Source organism: Narcine bancroftii, chromosome 4 (genome assembly GCF_036971445.1).
Source record: "Narcine bancroftii isolate sNarBan1 chromosome 4, sNarBan1.hap1, whole genome shotgun sequence".
Taxonomy (NCBI): Eukaryota; Metazoa; Chordata; class Chondrichthyes; order Torpediniformes; family Narcinidae; genus Narcine; species Narcine bancroftii.
The window spans coordinates 247,890,894-247,916,668 of record NC_091472.1 but is presented as its reverse complement, the minus strand read 5'-3'; positions in this window follow the sequence as shown (position 1 = coordinate 247,916,668).

Here is a 25,775-nt window from a genome sequence, read left to right as displayed (position 1 = left end):
TGAGGCCAATAGTTCAAATATGACTGTATCTGAACTGCAGTCAGATTTCTTGGGATTACGAGGAAATGGTTTTCAGGCAGTGGTTTCATGGATGTGTACATAATTCAGATGAGTAAAGTTGCTGGTATTTATCAGCACAATGCTACAATAAAGATAAATAGAAACTATATTTTATTTCAAGCGAGCCGGCAAAGGAGACCCATATTTCAATTTTGCAGGAAATTTGTGAAGCCCTATTACAATGTTAGATTATACTGTGAAAGTCACAGTTTAGGATATAGGATTATTTGAATGGAATCAGGCAGGAGAATCTGTGAGTTATAGAGAGACAGGATTCTGTTCATGCTTCCTCATGTCAGAGTCACACATGTGGAATAAACCTAACCACTAGTTAATCTTTGACAGAAATTAACTGCAAAAATAAGACTGAATAAATGAGGGCAGCAAACCTTGTGGGAGGAAAGGTGACCTAGTTTAGAAGAGGCAGTAGGTCGTGTCTGAGGATATACAAAGAGACACAGACCATGGGTCTTACGATAATTTTAAATAAAATTCCAACACTAATTTCAGATTTCAGAGGCCAGTTTTGCTTTATTTTACATCATTATATATACAACTGTGAAAAGTTAAGTGACTGAAGTGTTGGTACTCAGTGAAAAGGAGTAGGGCTGCTTCCTAACGCTCATTTTTCAATGTTTATATCAATCTGTTAACTCAGATTACATCCATGAACAAGCTCCTGCAATTGATGTCGAATTTGTTTCCTGCAGAGCACTCATCTATGAAAAATGATGCTACGTGGGGGGTGTAGAGTACAGAGCTGGGGAATTAAACTTAAACTCTCGAGAGGCTGGCTGGGTCAAGGGGAAAATAAAGAGACGAGATACGTGAAGTGTGACAAAAGGCAAATTTGTATTTCTAGTTCAATGGAAACATGCCGAGCTGGGTGAGAACAACCTGCTTTCTTGTGTTCCACACAACATCATGATGCACTGGGAATTTCGTCTTGAAATTAAACTGTGAGTATTGTGTTCATGTTTAGTGCAATTGGATAGATTCCTTTGGTTGCTATTTCAAGGAACCATTAAACCTTTAGATATGATGGGTTACCATATATGTTAAGATGGAATTATATTGAGTATTATAAGATGGAACTGAACCCTAAAAATGTCACCCCAAAACCAGGGGCCATCTTATCCACCAAGTATAAAATCCAAATCTTCATATTCTGTGGTTTAGAGTGTCCTCTATCGTGATAGAGAACAGCATAAACACTTGCATAACTCCAATGGTCCTACTGCTAAATCTTCTCCATTGATTGCCACCTTGACGTGGTAGAGAAGCTTGTGTGGTCCTGTGATCTCAAGACTAATGCCGTCTGGAACCATGCTCCTGGTGGGATCACTCATGGTGGTAAGATCGAGGGTGAGGTCCCTGACAAAGAACAATCCAACCAAGTCTTCAACGGTGGAACAGGTGGATAAAGTTACTCTGAACAGACGAAGGCTGCAACAAATCCATCAGCTCCAATTGTTGTGGTTTTTATGCCATTGGAATTAGTTGGTTGATTTGTGAAATATCGTGTGCTTCTTGGAGTGCCAAACCAAATACAGTCATAGGCGTCTTCGCTCTGTGGGCAACGGAATGAAAGTCATCTTCCTTGACTACCACAAAGACAATGACTAAATATTTTTTCGACTGAAACTTATGTTTGGGAAGATGGATTAATAGTAATGTTATATCAAAATAATAAAACTACATTATAAACCTCTCTAACATATCTTAAAATAACAGCACAGCAAACTAAGCTAACAGTCACAATTTGCAAAAGTAGATGAAGAGTAAAAAATCAGCCAGGGTCCTAGAATGCATTGGTGCATTTATAACTAAGGTTATAAATTAAAGAAAACTCCTGCAGTGTACTTGATGTCAACATTTCTAATACATTACAATATAATAATATACATAAGTATATTTGGATCTATTTGGATTTTAGTAAGGCTTTTGATAGGTTAGTAAGCATGTAAGGTTAGCAAGGAAGGTTCATTCACAAGGGATTAATAGAGAGATAGTGAGATGGGTTCTGAGGTGGCTGGAAGATAGACAGCAGAGAGTTATGGTAGACAACTGTCTGTCAGGATGGAAGCCTGTGACTAGTGGAGTGGCTCAAAGGATCGATGCTGGGTCCCCTGTTGTTTATCATTTATGTTAATGATTTGGAGGAAGGGGCGGTTAACTGGGTAAGCAAATATGCGGTCGATACGAAAATAAGGGGAGTGGTGGATAGTGAGGAAGGTTTTCTTGGATTACATAAGGATTTTATTTGTTTGGAAAAGTGGGCTGAAAGATGGCAGATGGAATTTAATGAAGACAAGTGCAAGGTGCTGCATTTCGGAAAAAATAACCAAAATAGGACATATGCAGTTAAGAGGAGGACATTGAGGTTCGCAGAGGAACAGAGGAACCTGGGGGTTATGGTACAGAGTTCCTTGAAGGTGGATTCCCATGTGGAAAGGTTGGTTAAGAAGTCATATGGTATGCTGGCCTCCATAAATCATAGTATAGAGTATAGGAGCTGGGGAGTGATGCTGCGACTGTTTAAGGCCAGGTTTGGAGTATTGTGTTCAGTTATGTTCTTCAAATTATAGGAAGGATATATATAAGGTGGAGAGGGTGCAGAGAAGATTTATAAAGATGTTGCCTGGCTTACAACATCTAGAGTGCAAAGAAAGATTAAGGAGACTGGGACTTTATTCATTGGAATGTAGATGGTTGAAAGGGGTATTTAAAATTATGAAGGGAATAGATAGATTAGGCGTAAGTAGACACTTTCCCCTGAGGGCAGGGGAGGTTGGAACAAGAGGGCATAAGTTAAGGGTAAGGGGGCAAAACATTAAGAAAAATGTTAGAGGATGCTTCTTCACTCAGAGAATGGTAGCAGAATGGAATGATCTTCCAGAGGAGATAATTGCGGCAGGATCCTTTCTGTTATTTAAGAGAAGGTTGGATTTGTACATGGATATGAGGGAGTTGGAGGGTTATGGGTGGAGAGTGGGAGGAAGGAACTAGTGGAGTTGTTCAAGTGAACCAGTGCGGACTCGCAGTAAACTGTTATATGTTAGGGTTATATCAATCAATTTCAAGTAAATGGTAAAATTATACTCGGCACCAATATTGTAAACTATTGTTATGTATAATTGTCTGGTCGGGCACAAACATTGGCTGATTGTACCTGAGGCCCCTCTTCACAGGCTCCTGTAAAATGGTTCCACAGCCCCCTCTTCAGTGAAGGATAGACGAATAGTATGGATGTCTTTGTTCTTAAGTGAATAAAAGCCTTTTGGTTTCACAACAACAGTCTTCCAAGTAATTGATGGTGCATCAAGTTTAGTAACTTATCTTTTTTACAATGAAGCAGATCCTGAAGCCAGGGAAGCTGGAGATCGACCTTCAATTGCTTGAGGCATCCACGAACTTTAAGCTCTGGCTGCGCTGTTTTGAAGCATTCTTGCAGGCTTCCTTAACTATTGTGTGATCAGAGACCGATAAGCTGGAGTACTCCATGATCAGGGATGCCACATCATACCAGGAAGCCATAGACATACTTTAAGGACAGTATCTGCTTAAAATCAATGTTGTCTACGTCAGACATCTGCTAGTGACCCACAAACAATGATTAGTTGAGTCCAACGGCGAATATCTGTGGGCCCTGCAAGCCCTCAGCAGGGCTTGTGAACGCAAGGTTGTTTCTGCTGTGAAGTATACAGAGGACCTGATCCGGGATAGCTACATTGCAGGAATCAATTCAAACTACATAGAATGGTGACTCTTGGAGCAACAGGAGCTCAGTCTGTGGAGAGCAGTTGAGCTGGCAGGTACACTGGAGGTGGTCCTCCAGAATATGGAGGACTACTTGACTGACAACATGGCTGCCTCATGGTTGCTCTGGGTGGCGTCATCTAGGGATGTGCTGCCACTCACCTGCTAATGACTCAACCACAGCAGCAGTGCTCCACGACCACCTGTCACTCTCAGTCAGTTCCGGTAACAACCCAACTATAGCCATAGGGCTCTGGGAGCACCCGAGGTGTTTCTTCTGAGGCCTGGGCAAGCATCAGAGGAAAAGATGTCCAGTGAAGGAATCAACTTCCTCCAGCTACGGAAAGGAGAGCCACTATGCCAAAATGTGTAAGTCAAAACCTCTTCTTAGCCTGCCTTCCTGGACACCGCCATCACCTGAGGCCAGCAGCGTCATGTGCGATCCATGGTGGCTGCAATCTTGGGTGCCATCTTTGGGATCCAGCGACATTGCATGTAGGCCATGGGGCCACCATCTTGGACACAGCCATCTTTCACAACAGCAATGTGCAGCGACCCGACACTGGCCTCCATCACACTTGACCAAGACGACCCTCATCAACACGCCAGGTCGATGATGGATATTTAGGTAAACAAGCACATGATGAACTGCTTATTCAATAGTGAGAGCATGGAGAGTTTTATACACCCAACACAGTGAGGCGCCTCTCCCTTACGGTGTTTCCGGTGAACCATATGGTCTCCTTGGCATCCAAGTCACGTACAGTGGATGTCTGGGGCTTCAGCATAGTGACTGTAATGGTGTGGGGTACTGAATAAAAAGACTTTAGACTGATGGTAAGGTCACAGCTCTGAGCTGCTGTACTTCTAGGACTGGATTTTCTGTGTCACCTTAAAAGCATGATGATGGAGTTCAATGGGCCCCATCCACCCCTCACTCTATGTTACTGGAAATTTTCCAATCAATCACTGTGCATCACCCATCCTCCTCAACTCCCCATCGTACATGGCCAGCAACCAAATTACTCACCAAGCACAACCTGTAGGTTCTCTCCACTTAAAATCACCCCCCACCCCCACCATCGTTATTTGCCAACCTCATGCTCGACTTTAAACCCATCACCAGTAAAAGTAGACAGAATAATGCCAGGGACAGGGCTTTCATCTGGGCAGAGGTACAGCATTTACTCAATGAGGGGGTCATTGGGGGCCCTTGGAGAGGGCAGGTAGTGGCAGTGCGGAATGGAGAAAAGAATAGAATGGTCATCAACTACAGTCAGACCATCAATAGATACACTCAATTGGATGCATACCTCCTCTCACGCATCACCGACATGGTCAACCAAATTGCCCAGTTACAGGTCTTTTCAACCATTGATCTGAAGTTGGCATACCACCAGATCCTTATATGCCCAGAGGACCGCCTGTATACAGCATTCGAGACAGATGGTCATCTCTCTCTCTTCCTGTGGGTCCACTTTGGTGTCATGAATGGCATCTCCGTCTTCCAGTGGGTGATGGACTGCTTGGTGGACAAGTACGTGTTGTGGGCCACTTTTCTGTGCCTCAATAATGTCACCATCTTTGGCCATGACCTGCAGGACCATGACGCCAATCTTCATAAATTTCTTGAAACAGCCAAGCTCCTTAACCTAACATATAATAAGGCTAAGTGCGTGTTCCGCACAACCTGTCTGGCCATCCCAGACCGCATGTGGCCGCTCCTGGAGCTTCCCCTTCCACACCGCCTCAAGGCTCTGAAGAGGTGCCTTGGGTTCATTTCTTATTATGCTCAGTGGGCCCCCAATTATGCAGACAAGGCCTGTCCCCTTATCAAATCCACATCTATTGCCCTGGTGGTGGAGGCTCATACAGCCTTCAATTGCACTAAGGCAGATATCGTTAAAGCCACAATGCATGCTGTGGATGAAGCCACCCGATTTCAGGTGGAGAGTGATGCGTCAGACAGCCACTCTTAACCAGGCAGACAAGTCACATTTTTTTCCTGTACCCTACAGGGCCCCAAAATTCAACACGCCTCATTCGAGAAAGAGGCTCAGGCCATTGTCGAGGTATTCCGGCACTGGTGCCATTACCTGACTGGTAAGAGATTCACCCTGCTGACTGATCAACGTGCTGTCGCGTTCATGTCTAACAATTAGGAATGGGGCAAAATCAAAAATGACAAAATACTAAGGTGGAGGATTGAATTGTCCACCAATAATTATGATATTCTGTACTGGCCAGGGAAACGTAATGAGCTGTCAGGCGCCCTGTCCTGCAGGACCTGTGCCAGCGCACAGATCAACCAGTTGTAAAATCTCCAAAACAATCTATGTTACCCCAGAGTTACCAGATTTTTTTCACTTTGTCAAAGCACACAACCTGCTGTACTCCATTGACGAGATCAGGTCCATGACAAAGGGATAATATAAAAACTCCTTACAGACAGCACTGGATTCGAACATGAGTCACTGGCACTGTGATGCCATTGTGCTAATCATTATGTCTCTCTCACACACACACACACACACACACACACACACACGACTGATCTCATACTTAGTTTACTACTTTATCTCATATGTTTTGATTCACATTATTTCTGTGCTACCTGTAATTGGAAAATCAAAAGTTCAAAGCTTGATAGGTTCCTTTAATTGTCATATTAAAAATATAATATGCATGATATACATCAACCTTTATCTGCTGCTGTAAGGCAAAGAGGGCCATAACCATGTCAGCACACCTAACAGGAGAAAGAGAAGCAAAAGAGAATCCCTTCAGAGACAGTTGAGTGTTTGTGGATTCATCTCCAGCACTCCCAAAGCATTTGCTGCCACAGAGAATTCATTTCAAACCATTGACCACCCATACACCAGATCCAAAACCCTGATATGATCAGAAGGCCTTCAGTGCCCTCCGGGAGCCCTTTTTTCCATCAGAACCTTCTCGAATCCTAGTTCCAATACCTAGTTCCAGCAGAGATCCACAGAGAGGCCCAGTGTGGGTCCTTCGACCACATCACCAGCAGCCCACTGCCTGTCTGAGTACTTTGACCACTAGTTGCCAAATACCCACAGTCTGTGTGGGTCCTTCAACAGCAATTCAACAACCGCCTGCAGCCTGCCTGGGTCCTTGAGCTGTTGTGCCTCTTGCTCGTCCACTTCTCTGGTTACCTTCCCTGTAGGGTCGTCTCCCATACTTTTTCTTCTCAACGGGAGGGTTTTCTCCCTGTTTCTCATTCCCTGCATCAGCTCACTGGAGTCGTATTCTTCATGGTACACAGCCCAGCATATTCATTACCATTTTGGGCACAGATTCCATGGTTGCCAGATTTTTTAAAAAAGAGCACTTGTTCCTTTAACAGATTATTTAAAGTTGTACAGAGCAATCAGCAGAAGGACTGGGCAGTAAGGACCCTGTGGTTTAGCTGTGTATGTCTGCTGCCCATTTTCCCCGAGTCTGCAACAGCGGCAGTGCTGCTATAGCAGTGCCGCCATTTTTTTTGACAATCATTCAGTCTGTTGTGCTGTCCTTCATTTTTTTTCCACAGACTTAAAATTTGGCTTCTTTACTGACAAGTATTTTAATTTTTTTCTTTGAAAAAATGGTGGGGCTATTTCCATTAGATTCTGCTTTCACATACTGCTTTCCTGGTGATTCTGCAGTACTCAACATAATTTCCCCTCGTAGGGAAGCTATGAAGAAAAGGTAGAATCACACACTTGCTATCATCAGAATTATCTGCATGAAACTTGTGTTACATAGGATTTTTAAAAATTATTTGTAGGATGTGGACACCATCGGCATGGTGAACTTCCCTGTGCTACCCTAACACTAAATTACTTCGGGACCACCAAAAGATCTGTTTTCATTATTGAAATTATACCTTTTTCTTGCGCTAAATGCAACTATGAATTTTTATTTATCCATCCTCTTTTTCTATCTTAGCATTTGGGGTAACTATGAGTGGCACAGTTAGTGTAGCAGTTAGCACAAGGCCATTACATCCCCAGTGACTTAAGTTCGAATCCAGCACTGTCTGTAAGGAGTTTTTATATTCTCCCCCTGACCTGTGTGGGTTTTGTCGGGTTCTCGGTTTTCTCCCACCCTTCAAAGATTCGGGGTAGTAAATTTAGGACAGAGATGAGGAGGGTGGTGAATTTATGGAATTTGATGTCCATTGGCAGTATGACCCTATGGAGGAGCTCTGGAGGCCACGCCCTGCTCCCTGCACCTCCTGGATCTGCGTCAGTGGCAGCACTGTTGTTCTAGTAGAAGGGATGTCATGCTGAACACCAAGAAGGAGATGGCCTGAAAAGTAAACATTTCACCAGAAAAAAAAACTTCTTCATCTGCAGGAACAAATTTACTCTTTAATGTTTCCATGTTCTACCGAAATACACACTCATTGGTATCTTTTGAAATTCATCACAATTAACATACTTTTGATAAATGTGATGCATTAATTTCAAAGGCTGTTTGGTCAGAGACAGGCTTGCATTGTACTGGCATGGAAAAGGTTAAAAACTGAATAATCTAGGAGTCTTCATATTTGTGTTTGTACTACTTGGGTTGGAAGTCTGTAGTGCGTGTCGAAAGAACCAAAGACTTGTTGATCCAATCCAAGGCTTTTATTAACTAAAAGACTGGAGCGTATCACAAGTAGGTCGACCAGCCCAGAATGACCTGGTCTGGCGAGGAGCAATCCTTTAAGACCTGCCAGTAAGTGTGGCTACACTCCCAGTCAATCACAGTCATCCTACACTTTCTTTCTTCTTCTTTGGCTTGGCTTCGCGGACGAAGATTTATGAAGGGGTATGTCCATGTCTGCTGCAGGCTCGTTGGTGACTGACAAGTCCGATGCGGGACAGGCAGGCACAGTTGCAGCGGTTGCAAGTGAAAATTGGTTGGTTGAGGTTGGGTGTTGGGTTTTTCCTCCTTTGTCTTTTGACAGTGACATCCTACACTACCATCTGTACTATCACAAAGTCCACCATTAAAATAATTTGAAATAGAAGGGGACCATCCATCTCCCCCTGTATGAAAGGATCAAAAGCAAATTACAGATGTTTAAAAATGTTTTTGTGACAAGGCATGTTTAAAGAATTAACCTGCAAAGGAATTTTAAAAGTGCTGCCTTCTCAATGTTCTGTTGAAAATCAAGGGCTCGTTTAGAGTTCATGGTCAGAATTGCTTACTATTGCATGTCATCAACATGTAGAATGCTTTTCAATGATACACTCTGGCTTTCACTTCCAATTTAATAGTAAGAAGTAATGTCAAGTACTTTCCTAAAATGCTGAGTAGTTGTGAGTACAAGGAAGTAGTCATGATTGACCATAAATCTGACAGCTAATGGTGACATTAGTAAAATAATGCAGAGCTCATTTTGAACGGAAAGACTTTGAGCTGAAAATTTATAGCATGGTTTGAGATTTTCAACTGAGCACTAAGGAATTACTGCACTCATAGTATAAATTATTCCATACGATGACAAGCGTGAGAGATTGATTGATATCAGCATTTATCATACAGCACCTTACATCAGAATGTTTCTGACAGGGAGATGCTTAAATTTTTGGCTTCATTTCCAGAGTTTAATACTCTTTATCTTTCTTGCAAATGCATTAATTGTGGAACTAATGGTGAAGAAACTGGGAGCAGTGATTAAGCAGGAATTTCCATGAGACTCTTTTACACTCCCAGTGAAGACTAATTTCACTTCTTTTATTATGGGAAGCCCTTCCACAAATAACTAGATGTGTTTATTTTTGCAGGATGAAAGTCATTTTAATGCATTGGCAATCAATGGTGTTTTTTAATGCTGTTGAAACTAAATCTAATGATCCTATTTTCACCAATCTGTGGAAAAATTACTTTGGGTGAGCATATGAAACATAGAAACATAGAAGATAGGAGCAGGAGTAGGTCATTCGACCCTTCGAGCCTGCTCCGCCATTCAACGAGATCATGGCTGATCTTAAAGTTCAGTACCCCGTCCCCGCCTTCTCTCCGTAACCTTTAATACCCTCATACTGAAGGAATATATCTAATTCCCTCTTAAATAGATTTAATGAACCTGCCTCTACTGCCCTCTGTGGCAATGAATTCCACAGATTCACCACCCTCTGGGTAAAGAAATTCCTCCTCATCTCGGTCCTAAATGGTTTGCCTATTATCCTCAAACCATGGCCCCGGGTTCTGGATTTTCCCATCATTGGAAACATCCCATCTGCATCCACTCTGTCCAGTCCTGCCAGAATTTTATATGTCTCTATGAGATCCCCTCTCAATCTTCTAAACTCCAGCGAGTACAATCCCAATTTGCGCAATCTTTCCTCATAAGTCATTCCTGCCATTCCAGGTATCAGCCTGGTGAATCGCCTCTGCACTCCCTCCATTGCAAGAACATCCTTCCTTAGATAAGGTGACCAAAACTGCACACAATACTCCAGGTGGGGTCTCACCAAGGCCCTGTACAGCTGCAGTAAGGTATCCTTGTTCCTATACTCAAACCCTATTGATATGAAGACCAACATACCATTTGCCTTTTTAACCGCCTGCTGTACCTGCATGCTCGCCTTCAGAGACTGGTGTACAAGTACCCCTAGGTCTCTCTGCACTTCCCCATCTCTTAATCTATTGCCATTCAAATAGTAATCTGCCCTCCGGTTTGTACTACCAAAGTGGATAACCTCACATTTATCCACATTGTAGTGCATTTGCCATGGATCTGCCCAGTCCCTCAATTTATCCAAATCACATTGAAGCTTCCTGACCCCCTCTTCCGTGCACACAACCCCTCCTAGCTTAGTGTCATCTGCAAATTTGGAGATATTACATCAAATCCCCTCATCCAGATCATTAATGTATTCCAATAAATTGTTCATGGACAATCAAAGGATAACACGATTAAATATATCTTTAATTGCTGAAGGTTAATAACAAAATATTTGCTTTTAATATGTGTGGTCTGGAAATATTGCACTTTACTTCAAAGGTGGGCTGATGAAACAGATAAAAGATAGACCATTTCCAGCCATAGTTTCAACTCTGAACAAACTAGCTGTGAACTCGCTTATTATTTGGACCTTTTATCTTCCTGATAACCTCCATGTCTCCTGGCCAACCAAGTGATGATGTGACAAACTCTTCAGAGGAGACTTCTGTCTGCAAGAGGCAATGGTAAAGAAGGAGACAGCAATGAGAAGTCTGTGTTAGGAGGGAGAAGGTTCTCCAGTTTCAGTCCAGCAGGATAGCAACATTTGAAGCTTGAGAATATTGCCATCAAGGAAGTCACCTCAGCAGTGATGGGGAGTTCTGATAGGCATTCCAAGTCCACCCAATGAGTTTGCAGTGAGATCAGAGGAGCCCATTTCAGATGTCATTGTGAAGCCATGCTTTGTTTCTTCAGTGCCTTCTTCCCTGAATGGAAGGCGTCAGCAATATGAGAATGGAAACAATACGCTGGAAGAACATCAGCTGGTCAAGCAGCATCTGCGGGGGCAAAAATGCATAAGTCAGCATTGTAGAGATGCAGCACAGTTACAGGCCCTTCTTGACTACAATCCCATGCTGCCCCATTCCACCCATGTGGCCAATTAACACTAACTCTGTTCATCTTTGGAACATGGGAGGAAACTGGAGCCAATGGAGGAAACCCACGTAGAAACTCCTATAGACAGCGCTCGATTCAAATCCAGTTCATTGCTGCTGAAAGAGCTTTGCACGAACCACTACACTATCTGTGCAGCCCAATTCTGTAGGGGTAGAGCACTGCACCTGCTGGCTTCCTCTACATATCAGTGAGATTGGAAGCAGACTGGCAGATCATTTTGTTGGGCATTGTCACTTTGTCTGCTGCAACAACAAGGACTTTCCAGTTTCAATTCCACACATCACTGCCACGCCGCCGTGACTATCCACGTTTGCACTGTCAAACCAAGGGTACCTGCAAATCGGGGGAACAACACATTTTCCATCTTCGCAGCCTCCATCCAGATGGTATTAACATTAACTTTTCCAATTTCTGTTATCCCCCTCTGCCCAGACCCTCTTTCCCTATCAGTGGGATATCGCATTTGCTCCAGCTCCCCACCCTTTTCCTTCCCTCTTCATTCCGAGAACTAACCCCTCCCCTTCACTTCTCAGCTTTTTTCTCTGCTACCCTTGCACCTTTATCCACCTATGATTTGTAAGCCTGTTCTCCTCCCCATGCCCCATCCTTCCTTCTGTCCTTTCCTCACTTCACCACACCTGCCCTTTATTTCCTTTGGATGCTGCATGACCTGCTGAGATTCTCCAGCACTTTTCTGTATTGCACTCAGCCAAGCAACTGCGGACTTTCTTATTTAACTGCACACACTGGGTGCTACATTATGTCAGACAGCCAGGATACCTCCACCATGGTGGTTCAGCAAAGGTTGTACCAGCAAGAAAAGCTACTTTCACTCAGTCCATCCTGCGAGGCTCATCTTGTCCCACCTTTCCCACCCAGTCCTCCTTCCACTCATTTCTCCTACATCCATCCAGTTTCTATAAAGGGTTTCAGCCTAAAACTTCGACTCTTTTTCTCCTTGTGATGCTGATCGATCTGCTGGGTTCATCCAGCAGAGTGCATTTAGCTTCAGATTCCAGCATCTGCTATCTCCCATGTGTCTCAAGGGCAGCTGGAAGTGAGGGATGATGGAAAGAGAGCCAGAAACAGATGAATTGCTGTTTATGACCCCCGCTCCACACCCATTGGTGGTACCTACTCCCTCCCCCCCAGAAGGATTTATACATGTGGTTGCTTGATGAATGTGCAAGAGAATGCTGCAACAATAATCAGGGCATCGGAGGTTGCACTGGTGGTCATTGTGTTGGTCAGCTACCCTTTCTCACCTCCTCCTTGCCTCTGGGAAGGTACCTTTGGCTCCAGGGAGTCAGCCAGTAACTCCGTGTGGTAGACCGCTGCTGAATGAATCTCGCGCACCTTCATATGCAGATCTTTCTGATCTTCTATTCCTGTTACCTGCTGGAGTGGTGGGGCTGCTCATGCTGGTTAGAATGCTTTGGTGAACTCAATTTGCCTTGATGTAATGGAATATCCCCTGTGACTGTGGATAGCCGGCCAGGGCCACAATCCTAAACACACTGTGCTGGTGTTCTGTCACTGTCCATGTATTATTCTGCTTTCCTAGTCTTTCCACCAAAATTTAATTATCCCTTCATTTTCATTTAGAGCACAGTAACAGGGTCTTCTGGCTCATGAGCCCATATTGTCCAATTAGACCCAGGTGACCAATTAACCAACTAAACTTGTACGTCTTTCAGAACGTGGGAGGAAACACCTGCTGACACTGGGAGAATATACAAACTCCTTACAGACAGTGTTGTATTTTAACCTGGGTCTCTGCTGCTGTAATGTTTGGCTTGGCTTCGCGGACAAAGATTTATGGAGGGGGTAAATGTCCACGTCAGCTGCAGGCTCGTTTGTGGCTGACAAGTCCGATGCACCAGGCAGACGCGGTTGCAGCGGTTGCAGGGGAAAATTGGTTGGTTGGGGTTGGGTGTTGGGTTTTTCCTCCTTTGCCTTTTGTCAGTGAGGTGGGCTCTGCGGTCTTCTTCAAAGGAGGTTGCTGCCCGCCGAACTCTGAGGCACCAAGATGCACGGTTTGAGGCGATATCAGCCCACTGGCGGTGGTCAATGTGCTATCTGCCTCACAAGCTGTGTAATAATCTTAAACCCCCATATTATATTCCATCTCTGCCATGTTTTGGAACTCGAATTACATTTCTCTTTCCCTTTTCTGATTCTTTCTGTGCTCACCACAAGATAATTTCTCAGAAGTCCTTGTGTTATCAATAGGCTGTTGATGGTTCTACTACTGCATCATTGTTAATCCACTGAGCTTCCATTTGTTGGCCAGTATGAAGCAATGTGAAGGATCTATGCTGATCTGACAGATCGGAATTTCAAGTGCAGATTAGACCCCAATTGCACAACACCCCAAAAATATTCAACTCACCTTAACTACTGAGAATTAGTTGTACCCTGCAACACCAATGATCGGGACCGGGGTTCGAATCCCGCACTGTCTGTATGAAATTTGTATGTTTTCCCCTTGTCTGCTTGGGTTTTCTCTGGGGGCTCTGGTTTCCTCCCACTGTTCAAAATGTACCAAGAGTGTAGGTTAATTGGGTGTAAAAATTGAGCATCATGGACTTGTGGGCTGAAATGAACTGCTACCCTGCTGTATGTCTAAATTTAAAAAAAAATTAAAAAGCAGCTGTCAATACAAATCATACATTGTCACTTTTCTCTAATGTGACTCAGTTTCATATGTCGCCTTTTGCTATCACTGATCAGTTCCAGAAAGCTGAGAAACCATCAAATGCAAGGTTCATTTTGAAAGCTCAGCTCACATTTGGCCAACTTGATCAGTTAATACATTGAAGTTGATAACCAGCCTCTCCCGAGGGTGATGCTCACTTGCCGACTAATGAAGAACAGGCTGGAATTGCTTCCCAGAGCATTGTCAATTTAACGACCCACCTGTTCTCAAACCCTGCATGTTAAAAGCCAACCCATTGTTACAGTGTTTCATTTAACAAGAAATAATGCCCAATTTAGCTGGCTCCTGATCTGTGAAATGCAGTCAATGAGATCTCACCAGTTTAATCTCATAGTAATGAAACCTCTGCCAGGTTTGCAATGGAGACGGAACCCATCTTCCTTCAAAACATTTTCTGCATTGATTATAAATTTCATTTCCCTTGGTCTACTTTTTACATTGTGGCTTAAGGCACATAATGAATATGTTTTGTATCCCCAGGACCACAGGACTGGTGTTGTTTGCCAAGATAATACCATCAGCATCCTCCTCCAGGCACCCAGTGCCTGACAATAACTTCAAAGAGTCTATTGGATTTTAATCCCAGTAGAAAATCCTTTTCCCTAATCCCCTCCTCTTCATCAGGACACATGCAAGTTGCTTTTTGAGAGTTGGGGCATGACTTGATGGCCAAATAACCTTCTGTGTGGTATTATTCCACTTTTGTATGTAACAGTTGCGGTCTCCTCCATTTGAACTCAAACCTATAGGAATCTCATTCATAGAGTCCTAAGGTCATAGAAGATTGAAATGGGTCCTTTGGCCCATCATATCTATGACATCCTTTTGCTCCCTTCCATACTAATCCTATTTGCCCCTAATTAGCTTTGTATTCTTCTATACCTTGTCTGTCCAAATGCCTCAAACAGAGTAATTGTATTTGTGTCTATCATTTACCCTTTAAAACTCCTGCCTTGCAGCTTAAACAAATGGCTTCTTGTTTTGGTTCACTACCATGGGGGGAAAAAAAAGATTCTGACTGCCTCCTTTACCTCTAACTCTTATAATAGTATGCACTTCATTTAGTTCACCCTTAATCTCCTTCACGCCAGAGAAAATTATCTGAGCAGGTCCAATCCCTTTTCTGTAACTAAAGTCTTCCAATCCAGACAACATCCTGATGGATTTCCTCTACACTCTCTCCAGCCAAATCACATCCTTCCTACAGTACTGCAACCAGAACTGAACATAACACTCAATCTCCAAAGCACTGATACCACATCAATTGCACCCTTGTTGTCAGTTGGTTTCTGCTGGCAATAGCTTCCATTTCCTAATGCAATCAAATGGTCGCATATCGACAACAGCCTGTGAATTTTAAAAGCCGAGCTACAAGATACAGTTCAATAAAAAAGTTTAACAGAAGTATCTCAGGCCATGAGCCAAATACTAGAAAATAAGTAATTGTGTACACACTTAATCTAATTCACAACTAAACCATGCTGACAACTTTTACGTTACTATAACATGCTTGAGTGAGTACATTAGAGGCTGCTTTGCTAATGCATTAGGATTTTATTGTACTGACATTCTCCATTGTATGTGGAAATTTGTTTAGTGTTGGGCTATTGCATGTATGACTGAAATGCTGACACACCATCGTGCTACACTTGGGATAATTATCATTTTCAGACTCCTTGTGCAGCTGATGAGCTGGTTGACCGAGTGTAAATGATGGAAGAATCATGAACCACCATTTGCTTGGCAGACATCATGCTCTGCAAAACATGCTGGAGAAACTCAGGAGATCATGCAGTATCCATAGGAAGTAAAGGGTAACCAATGTTTTGGGCCTGAGTCCCTTCCACGTGACCTGCTGAGTTTCTCCAGCATGCTCGTGTATTGTACTTAACCCCAATATGTGCAGACTTTCTTGTTTAACCACATCATGTTCTTTTGTTGCTAAACTGTAACAACCCCACTGATCATTGCAAGATTGCATCAAACAGTTTAGGCACAGCTTTGCCTCTCACCTGCTCTGTGTTCATACTTAGGCATCAACCCTCTCCTTCTCTGCCTTGCCTTAGAAAAGGACCACTTTGGGAAATTATCAAAGCAAGTCCTCAATGCCAGAAAGGATCCACTCTTCAGGTTATCTTCCATTGGAGAAGCAGACCTTACAGACTAACAGAGTTCTCATTCCTGATGTTGTATATGATCTATTACTGGTCCTGTAACAGGGATATATCTTTGTAATGTCAACCAATTAGGAAATTCCCTCTGCAGAAAGATCCATCAGTACTGACTCTCTCATTTTTGTTGAGTATTTCACTGCTTGAAAACTATTAGAAATCCCAGTAAGTTTCTGACATCGTGAATGAAAAATAGCTCAAAAACTCTAAAAGGGACTCTATTATTGGGACCTGAGTGTTTTACAGAGTCATGTTTGAAGGTGAACAATGGAACCTCCAAATCTATAAATAAAGTAACAAGTAGGGCATTCAGGTCATAGGAAAGAATCAGTTTGGAAGCAGGGTCATCAACAACATTTCCAGACAGATTTTAGGGGAAGGAAAAATTATTCAAATTGAAGTTTGGGGATACAATAATACTTTCTGAATCTATAGACAAGGACAGGGCCAAGAGATCAAGATTCAGGATTCTTTCACTGTCATATACACAAAATAATGCTTTCCTTTGTTTTTTCCATAAAGGCACACAAAGAGATGCCACTAGTCTAGAACCACTATATAAATGAAGAAAAAGAACCAAAGGAGTGTCCCTTCAGACACATTGATTCTTCATGGAATTCATCACTTCCTCTGATGCCACCGCCTCCTATGCTCCCGCAACCTCCATAGCTTCATGGACTCCTGTCTGATCCAGCAGTGAACCTAAGCTGCAGGCACCTGTCAACCTTCTCAGCCCCTGGCCTGAATCTCCAATGTGATTGAATGTGTGAGGACCTTTTGGACTCCTGTTCCCCATTGGTGACCCTCACTGCTCCTGGTCCCAGACCAGGTTGCTAGTCAGGTCACCAGCAGATGGTGGCCTGGTGTGATTCCTCTGGCCACGAATCTCCTCACTGATCCATTGCAGTGGTTTCCTCTGCTGTAGGGCAGGGGTGTCAAACTCAAATTCACAGAGGGCCAAAATTAAAAACTTGGACTAAGTCGTGGGCCAAACTAAATATTTATTGAAAATTTTCAACAACATCTGCATGTTTTCTCTTCTTTCAACATATGTAATGATAAACTTTTTCTTATTAAAATAAATGTTTAATAATAGTTTTGGTTAAACTCTTTCCAGAAGAAGCATTAACAAATGAGAAATAAAATATTCAATAAATAATATTTCTCTATAGCCTTTAAGCTCCTTTTAAATGTATTTTTTTTCACAAGCCAACAAGTAAAAAAATAACAACTTGCTTCAATGACAAACAGGTTTGTCTTTTAAAATGATGAACATATAGTCTTCCTCCCACCTGTCTTGAAAGGTCTTGTTTTCTGTCTTTCGTTTGGCTATTTTCCGTAAGGGGTTTATTACATGTGAGTTTGGCGACAGGTCACAGATGCTAATGAAAGTAAAGAGAGGAGGTGGGGGCGATTAGCGGGGTGACGGGCCGGCGCCAACGCATTTGCAAAGCATTCTGGGATTTGTAGTATTAGCTGTGCATGCGCTATACTGGCGTGGCGGCCAGCGGGCCAGCTCTATTACATATTTGATATGATCTTGTGGGCCAAATGTAATTATATCACGGGCCAAATTTGGCCCGCGGGCCTGAGTTTGACATGTGTGCTGTAGGGTCCTCTCACAGGGTGGTGGGGGAGACAGCTCTCCCATTCTGGTGCTCTTTGTTGATCCATAGAAACAGAAGTATAGAACACGACAGAACAGAAACAGGTCCTTTGGCCCTTCTAGTCTACGCCAAACTATTTTTCTGCCTAGTCCCACAGACCTGTACCCGGACCATATCCCTCCATACCCCTCCTGCCCATGTACCTGTCCAAATTTATCTCAGATGTCAAAACTGAGCCTGGATTTACCAATTCAGCTGGCAGTTCATTTAACACCCCCACCATTCTCTGACTTTGTTCCAAAGTGCAAACACTTCACGTTTGTCTGCATTAAATTCCATCTGCCATTTTGCAGCCCATTTTTCAAGCTGATCCTGATCGCTCTGTAAGCTTTGAAAGCTTTCCTTGCAGTCCTTGTGTCATCTTCAAACCTACCACATTATCATCCAGATCATTGATATATCACTGACCCAGCCTCGATCCTTGAAGCACACAAACTGTTACAGGCATCCTGTCAGAGAGACAATTATCCACTGCCACTCTCTGACTTCTCCTGTATAGTCAATATCTAATCCAATTTATTACCTCACGATGAATATTGAGCTACTGAACATTCCTGACTAAGTTCCCACATGGGACCTTGTCAAAGGCTTTACTAAAGCCAATGTAGCCAACACCTATGGCCTTTTCTGATAACCTCCTCAAAAACTCTATAAAATTGGTTAAACATGATCTACCACGCATAAAACCATGTTGAATTTTTAAAATTGAAATTAAATATAAATTTAGACATATAGCATGGTAGTGGGCCATTTTGGCCCATGGGTCAATGCTGCTCAATTAACCTACACTCCCAGTACATTTTGAATGGTAAGAGGAAATTGGAGCCCCAGGAAAACCCAAGCAGACACAAGGATAATGTACAAACTCCTTACAGCATGAAATTTGAACTTTGGTCCCAATTGTTGGTGCTGTAAAGGGGCTACACTAACCACAATGTCAACCATGGCACCCAAAGATTATCCCTATTGTTCACCTTGTTTTTTTTTTCGAACATTTGTATATCTGATCCCTTCAAATACCTTCCAATTAATTACCTACTATTGATGTCAAGCTCATCATCCTATAATTTCCCAGAATATTTTTAGAGCCTTCTTTAAGCAGTGGAACAACATGAAGTACCTTTTAATGCTCTGGCACTACACCTGTGGCTATGAACATGTTAAGTATATGTGCCATAGCGCCAGTAATTTCTACTCTAGCTTTCCTCAAGGTGTGAGGGAATACCTTGCTAGGCTTTGGGGATTTTTCTACCTTAATTTGCCTTAACACAGCAAGCACTTCCTCCTCTTTAATCTGCCTAGGCTCCCTCGCAGTGTGCATCCATGATGACCTTGGATGTTGAGCATGGCTGCTGCCATCTGGGTGATGGACCTCTGTGCATCTTTTATGTGTAAAACAAAATCTTGCTGGTGCCATGGCCATGATTGTAGTTGATTGTGCAGAAATGGGAGCAGAATTAGGCAAGATGGCTCATTGTTTACAACCAAAATGATTCCTTAGCCCAGGATGTGCAAATTTCAGTTCTTGGATGGCAGCAAAAAATAGGATGAAATTGGTGTTGGGAGTTCCAAGCAATCCCATCCACTCTTGCCTGTTCTTTCTCAGGATTGTCAGGTGAAGACCTGGGCTGACTTGGCAGTAAGAATTGCCTCACATGCATTGAACATGGGGAAACCATCTCTTCTACCCAGGGAGTTTTCTTTTCAGTCTGTGACTGATGTCTTTAGCAGAAAATGAAATGATGCCTATAGATCAGTTTGGCCTTTATACCTCCATCGTGGTTTTTTTTGGTCATGACTATTGCTTGATCTGTGTTCATATTGGGCATCCACATGTCCATCTTCCTCTCTGATTGGTCTGTGCCAATGAAGACCACTAACTACCTCAACCAGAAAGATTGGAGGCAAGAAAAGGAAGCTGACACTGGCCAGGTGCAGCCAGAAAATCCAGACCATTGTGATCTGTTTTGTTGCATTTATATTGTACTTCCTCCATTGAAGACTGGTACTGTCTGATCGCTAACACACGAATCAGCCCCTGTAACCCCGCTCAATGAACTGCAAGTTGAACTGCATCAAGAACCAGCAAAACTGGAGCAAAGGAGATGGTGGAAACAAACCTAAACAGTTCAATAAGTGGCACAGAGAACTCGTGCCTGGAATGATCTTTTACAATAATCCACAATAGGAACATACAATTTTGGCGAACAAAGGCAAAAGACTTATACAGTTTTAAATTTCTTTGTGTTACTTAGCTCAGCACTGCTGGCTCAACAGATTGAGACAAGTGAAGAGCTCAGGTATGACAATGTTAAGCCTTGACTGAATATTCCATCAGAAGTCAGTGCCATACATCATGAAATTGAGTCAATGTATTTTGCCAAATTTACCACATATTGCCATAAATATGAAGGCTACACACAAATTGGAGAAACAACACTTAACATTCCATCTGGGCACTCTCTAATCAGACAGCATTAACATCATCTTCTCGAGTTTCCGTTAAACCACTCCCCAAGTTTCTCTCTTTTCCAACTCCTCTGTCTCCCTTACTTGAGTTTCCCATACACCCCTTCCCCTCCTAGTCCATACAGAAAGCTACTCCACCCCCCTTTCACTTTAGCTGTTTTTCGATTCTGCTCTGTCACCTATATCCACCGATGATCTCTTATCTGTTAGCCTGTACTCCTCCCCCTTCCCCTTCTTCTCTCCTTTTCTCTTTTCTCCTCCTTCCTCACTAGTGTACTCAATAAACTCCTTGTTTATTCTGGTGTCTCAGGCCCAAAATGTTGTTTCCTATTAATGCTGTGTGGCCTTCTGAGTTTCTTCGGCAGTTTTGTGCATTGCACTACAAGTGCAGGGTCTGCAGACTTTCCTGTTTAACTCCAATATCTTGACCATTTGTCTGGGGTGACTTCCACCACAGGAGAAGAAATAAACAAAATTTAGCTTCACTCAATTATTTGTGTGCAAAACTCTCAAGACAGTGAAGGGCATTTGTTTCCCCTCACGTAAGATCTTTTGCTGTCCCTATATTCAGATTCCAAAGATTGATATTGTATGAACATAAGGATGTAGGAACAGGTGAAGGACATTTGGCTCAGAGCTTGTTCCACCATTCAGGTCATCAGTTTAGCTCCACTTACCCATCTGTTCCTATAACCCTAATTCCCTACAAGGCTTCGACTGTGCCTGAAATAAATTTAATGAGGCAATTTAATGAGGTATTATTCAAATAATTCAGATAATCACAAAATATGTGGTTTGTAGTGTAAAGAGAAGCAGTTTGCATTTTAGTGATTTTACATTGCAGCCTATAATCATATCATATGTTCACACATCCTGCACCTATCTCAATTTTCAGTTTGATCATATCCTTGGTTCCTTCTTCCAGCTAGATTAATTCTCACCTCAGTAATAGATAGAAAATATTGCAAAAAGAAAGCAAGTCCAAAGTTTGCAAATGCCTAATGACATTTTTTTTTTCAGGTCTGAAAACTGGGGGCCCTCACTAAGTAGAGAGTAGAGAGGTGTTTGGAACTGTGAAACAGTACCTGGAAATCTGATAAACAATCCATGACGCACGGGTTAGTAGAGGGGAACTAGTTGGATCTATGTTCTACAAAGAAATGGAGGGCCCAAAGTTCTCTCTGATAGGGAACAGAGTTATATAGGGTCTGGATGTCCAATGGTAAAAATAAAGGAATGTGGGGGAGGAAAAGTTGTTAAAGTGGTGGAGAACATCCGAGGTATCCTGGACATGGGTAGAAAGGGGCTGGATAAAAGTGGACATGATAGAGTGAGGCATGAGAAGATTAGTTCAGTGCCACAATTGCAAGCAACAACAATGGGCCTATTAGGGCTGTCCTGTTTGTGGATCGGGGCAGGAACTATGATCTTGAGTCACTTCAACCAGTTAAATGAACTTTGGGATATTGACTTTCCAAGCTACACCATGGACAAAATATGCCCTTCAGATACATTTAAAAGGGCAGTAAACAAATAGAAGTTAAACATGTTCTGGGTAGACAGTGTCCAGACTGGCTCCAAATTCCAAAAGTAAGTTCTGGAATTCTCGATGGAAGGCGGTGGGAACAACAGGGATACATTTCTCACCAACAACAGGTGAATGAAACCTGATACTTTCATTAGAAAGATGGGATTATATGTTATTCAGGTTGAATAATCCACATTTATCACCCACCCTAATCACTGTACAATCTGATGCACCTGTTTCACAGCCACCTTTGTTGAGTACACTAGAGCAATGGGCCAACAACTCAATTTCACTCACCTGTTTATTTTTCTTTTGGAAGAAAACATTGTTATCCAACAGCTCTTGAACATCCCCATACTACACTCATCTGGGATCACCAAAAGATCTGTCTGCACGACTGAAACATCATTTTATGTGGGTAATTTAAATTGTTACTATTCGAGTTGTTGAATCTTATCTGTTTGGTTGCAGCATGTCAGAATTTCAGGGCATCTGTACATTGTATTTATGTACCTGACAATAAACATTAACATATTAGGGAGAGGCCGAGGATTGGATATGGACCACCCTCAAAATGACCAGAACTCCTGGAATGTAGAACATCTGTATCTTCCTTAGCAGGTGTGAAATTTACCACTGAGTTAAAAACAATTTGAAATAATATCACCAATGGCTCCCAAGGACATCTTCTTTCATTGGGCTAGAGAAGACAATGTCAAAAAATGATACAGTTTAATTTAAGTTCAGGCTTGACAGGCAGTTGATGGCACTTCAATTAGCATAATAAATTGATGTAGTTCCTTGTGATTAGGGCAGGAGGAGCTGTTGAATGAACTCAGAGCCAGACTACAGCAGCAGAGCGACATCAGGGATTCCTGTGTAATGTCCTTCACGGAGGCCATTCTGGACACAGTGCTACAGCCTAAGAGCTCCATCTTCTGCCAACCAGACCAGACACTGGAGTTAGACAAAAGCTGAGGAGGTGATATTTACATAATTATCAGCAAATTATCATGAAGTACAAGCGTGATAGTTATGTCCCGATCTTGATCCCTGACCTGGATCACCTGGCGATCAGGTGCCACCCATTTTACCTGCTGAGGGAGTTCACTGCCATTCATCCTGGTCACTGTGTACATTCGGCCCCAGGCTGACATCAGGCTGGCACTGGAGAGGTTGAGCACTGTGAGTCAGCACACACTGATGCCTTCCAGATCATTGTAGGGGACTTCAACCGGGCCATGCTGAAGAAGTCTCCAACAAATGATTGCCAACCTATCACCTGCGCAACCAAGGAACTAACACCCTTCACCACTGCCTCACCACCATCAAGAACACCTACCAAGCCATCGCATGCCTGTTCTTTGTCAAGTCTGATCACCTGGCTGTACTTCTACTCCTGGTGCACAAGCAGAGACTGAGGATTACAGCACCAGAGGAGAAAGCAGGGATAATCGAGGGAGGTGGAGGAGTGCCTGCAGGGCTGCTTTGAATTGGTAGACTGAACAATATTCAAGGACTCATCTTCAAATTGGAATGAAAAATAGCAAGGCTTTCACCGACTTCAGCAAGACTTTCGTGGTTGAGTGTGCAACCCAAGCACAAGTACTGTGAGTAACCCAACCAAAAGCTGCGGATGAATGAAAAGATTTGCAGCCTGCTGAGGGCTAAATCGATGGTGTTTAAGACCGGTGATCCAGATCACTATAGCAAGTGCAGCTACAACCTATGGAAGGCTATCTCAGCAAGAAAGATGCAATTCTGAGGAAAGCTAGAAATGCCTGCTACGGCAGAGATTTCAGCCCACTACATCCTACAAGGTGAATCCGAACACCATGAATATCTGTGATGCCTCACTGCTTGATGAGCTGTACTCATTTGATGTCTGCTTTGAAAAGGAGAACTCAACAGCACCACTGCCGAAGCTAGAAATCCTGTGATATCTGTCTCAGAACACCTTTCAAGAGAATGAATCCTCACAAGGTGTCAGGCGCTGATGACATATCTGGCAATATACTGAAAATCTCTGCCAACAAACTCACTTGAGTGTTCACAGACATTTTCAATCTTTTATTGCTGCAGTTAGAGGTTCTTTCCTGCCTCAAAACGGCGTTGATCATTCCAGAGCCCAAGAAGAGCAGAGTGAGCTGCCTCAATGACTATCACCCAGTAACATTCACATCTACTGTGATGAAATGCTTTGAGAGGATGGCCATGGCCAAAATGAACTCGTACCTAAGTAAAGATCTGGACTCACTGCAATTTACCTACTGCCACATTTGCTTCATAGCAGGTACAATCTCACTGGCTCTGCACTCAGTTCTGGATCACCTAGACAACTGCAACATGTTCATCAGGTTACTTTTCAATGACTACAGGTCAGCTTTCAACACCATCCTACCCTCAAACCTACTCAACAAGCTCCCAAACCTGGGTCTCTGCCCCCCCCTCCCCCTGTTACTGGATCCTTGACTTCCTCATAGGAAGACCACAGTCAGTATGAATTGGAAACAACGTCTCCTCCTCTCTGACAATTAACACAGGCGCAGCTCAAGGATGTGTGCTTAGCCTGTTATACACCTATGAAGGTGGATGGGCACAATTCAAAAACCATGTACAAATTTGCCGATGATACCATGGTCATTGACAGTATCACAGGTGACAATGAGGAAGGGTACAAGAGTGAAATAGATCAGCTGGCTGAGGGGGTGTCACAACAACAACCTTGCACTCAACATTAACAAAACAAAGAAATGGATTGTGGAATTTAGGCAGGTGAAATTAGGAGAATATAATCCAGTCTATTGGGAGTTGTATACAGGCTTCCAAACAGCAGCTGGGAAGTGGACTTTGAGTTACAGCTGGAAATAGAAAAAGCATGACAGAAAGAAAATGTCAAAATAATTATGGGGGATTTTAACATGAAAGGAAATTGGGAAAGTCAGGAAGATACTGGATCTCAAGGAGAGAGAGATTGTAGAATGCCTACAGGATGGCTTTTTGGAACAGCTTGTCGATAAGCCCACCGGGGGGGGGTCAACGATTTTTGGATTGGATAATGTGTGATGAACTGGAGGTGATTATGGAATTAAAGGTAATGAAACCCTTAAGAAGTAGTGATCTTAACATGATTGAGTTCAGTTTCAAATTTGAAAAGGAAAAGATGATATTAGTTGTGTCAATCTTTCAGTGGAACAAAGGAAATTACAGTGTATGAGAGAGGAATTGGCCCAAATTGACTGTAAAAGTAAGCTAGATGGAGGGATGGCAGAGGAGAATTGGAGGATATTTCAACAAGAAATAAGGAAAGTGCAGGATAGATATTTCCAAGAAAAAGGAACATTATGAATGTTAAAATGGCACAAATGTGGGTAACAAGAGAGATAAAGGCTAAAATAAAAGCAAAAAATGGGTATACAAGGAAGTGGAAAATAGTAGGAAAACGGAGAGTTGGGGAATGTTTAAAAACTTACAGAAACTCAGAAAGTCATTAGGAAAGAGAAGATGAATTATGAAAGGAAGTTGGCAAATAACATACCAAAGGATACTAAGAGTTTTTTTAAATATATAAAAAGTAAAAGAGAGACATGGGTAGATATAGGACCGGTTGAAAATAATGCTGGAGAAATTATAATGTGTAACAAAGGGAATGGCAGAGGAACTAAATAAGTATTTTGCATCAGTCTTCACTGAGGAAGACAATAGCAATATATAGTCAGGGAATAGATGTATATACAGTCAGGATTACTAGAGAGATAGTGCTTAGTAAGCTGAATGG